Genomic DNA, 3,353 nt, shown 5'->3' on the forward strand with positions numbered 1-3,353 from the left:
GATAGATAGAAATATATATAGATATATATAAATAGATAGACAATATATATAATAGAATATATATATATAATATATAAATATAATATATAAGATATATATTTATTTATATATATACATATAAATATATATATTTATGTTTTATATATATTTATATTAGAGTATATATATGGTATATATATAAAATGTAATATATATAATATATATATATAGATATATATAGATAATAAATATATTATATATATATGAAGATAGATATATATATATATATATAATACATATTATTTACATATATATAGGTATATAAAAATATAATTAATAGATATTATAGAATAATATAGATATATGTATTTTAAATATTATAAATATATTCTATTTATAGATATATATATAGAGATAATATATATAAATTTATATATAAATAAAATAAATAATAATATAATTATAATTATAATATAAATTATTTTTAATTTTTTTTTAAATTATTTTATAATAAAATATAAAAATAAAAAATTATAATATCAAAAATTTATATAATAATAAAATAATATAATAAAATTTTAAAAAATTAAAAAATAAATAAAATAATAAAATATTAAAAAATAAAATTAATTTAATAAAAAATATTAAAAATTAAAAAAAATATATATATAATAAATAATCTAATATATAAAATATATATAAAAAAATATAATATAATATACAATATAATTAATAAAAAAATTAATATATAAATAATATAAAAATTTAAAAATAATTATTAAAAAATATTATTAAAAATTATAAATAAAAAAATTATATAAAAATAATATAATATAAATATAAATATTATAAATATTAAAATATAAATAATTATGTTTTTTTTTTATTTTTTTTATTTTTATTTTATATATATTATAATAATAATTATATAATATATAATATAATAATATATTATATAATATATATTATATATATATATATTAATATATATTAATATATATATATATATTATATTGAAAATATATATATAATATATATAAAAATTATATATATATAATATATTATATATATATATATTTTATATATATATATAATATATATATAATATATATATAATATATAATAATTTTATTTATATATATATATATTTTTATATTATATATATATATATTATAGTAAATAAATAAATATTATATATATTATATATATATAAATATAATATAATATATAATTATTATATAATTAATAATATTTTTTATATATTAATTTTAATTTTTATAGAATATATATATAACAAACCTGTAAATCCCTTAATATATTTTAAGTTTTTAATTGTATATAAAGAAAAAAATTAATATTTTTAATATATATATATAAATTTAAAGAAAATTTTATAAAATATAATAAAATAAAATTATCCCTAATAGATAGATAGAAAATAGATAAAGTTTATCCATAAACCCTTTTTCTGTGGGGTCCTGTTTTTTTCCCGGTGTGTTTTGTTTTAATTTTTCCCTTTATTTAAATTTTATAAACACAGATCTAATATTAATTTTTTTTTATATATATATATAAATAAAAGGGTATTTCACCCCACACAAGCCCCCCCAAAAATTTATATTTAATTTATTATATTTATTATATATATAAATATTTATAAAATTTAAAAAATAAATTATATTTTGTTTTTATATAAATATATACATATTTTAATTTTAAAAAAAAAATTAAATATATATCAATATATTTAAAAAATATGTTTATAATTTAAAAAATACCCATATTTATAAAATTATATATTTTTAAAAAAATATATAAATATAAAAATTTAAAAATCATTAAAATAAATTTTAAAATTTTTTATAGTAATAATATATTTTAAATATTTTAAAAATTATTTTAAAATTAATGGTTATATATATATATATAATTTTATAAAATATATATTTTTTTATCATATTTTTAATATAAAATTTTTAATGTGGTGTGTGTGTTTTGTGGTTGGTGTTTATAAAAATTTTATATATATATATATTAATTATATTATATAATATATATAATAAAATAAAATATATAAATAATATATATAAAATATATATTATATATAATTTTTATAATATATATATATATATAAAATATATAAAATATATATAAAATATAAAAGTATGTTTGTGTTTGGTTGTTTGTTTGTGTCTAAAAAAATTAAAATATAGTATTTTATAATAAAATATATATTTTAAAATTATATATTTTATATATGTATATATTGTATGTATAAAAACATATTTTTTATGAACTTAAATATACATTACATTTTTAAATATATATATAAAAAAAATATTATATATATATTATATAATAAAATTTTATATATAAATATTAAATAATATACAAAAAATTAATTATATAAGCCCCAAAAAAACAAACAACACAAACAAAAACATACATGTATATTATTTTAAAATTTTAAAGATATATAAAAAAAATATAAAATATATAAATTTATATAAAATTTTATATATATATTATATAAAATTATATAAAACCCCACACACACACACACCCCCCCATACATAAAATTTATATATATGAAAAATGTGTGGTGTGGGGGTTTGTGTTTTGCGGTGTTGTTTTGTGCGTGTTGCGGGGTGTGTGTGTTTTATGGGTGTGTGTGTGTTTTTTGTTTGTGTGTTTGTTTGGTTTTGTGTGTGTGTGTGGGGGTTTTTGTGTGGGGGGTGTGTACATATTTTATATATTTTTTTTGGTATACATATATACACTTATATAAATTTAATAAAGATTATTTTAAATACAAACACACCACACACCCCCAAAACACACACACACACTTTTTTATATATATATTATATATATAATATATATATAAATATTATATATATATATACATATCTATGTTTAGAGATGTTATATATATATATATATATATATATATTATATTATATATATAATAATATATAGATATATGTATATGTATTTGAGTGGTGTTGTGTGTTAGTGTAAATATATACTCAAGTTTATATATATATGAATTTATATATATATAAAAATATATATATATATATAGTATATATATATAATAAATTAATATATATATATATATATACATATATATATGTGTGTGTGGTGTGTGTGTCGTGTGTGTCTGTGGTTGGTGTGTGCACATCATAACACACACACTACACACACACAAACGTATATGTATATTATATTTATATGTTTATATATAATATATATATATATTATATATATATAAATAATATATATATAGTAGGTATATATATATAGTAATATATATATATAGAAGCATATATATATAGATATATATATTATAATATTATATATATATATTATAT

Source organism: Penaeus japonicus, unplaced genomic scaffold (assembly GCF_977035675.1).
Source record: "Penaeus japonicus unplaced genomic scaffold, GWHDUDI00000001_assembly GWHDUDI00000016, whole genome shotgun sequence".
In the NCBI taxonomy this organism is placed as follows: Eukaryota; Metazoa; Arthropoda; class Malacostraca; order Decapoda; family Penaeidae; genus Penaeus; species Penaeus japonicus.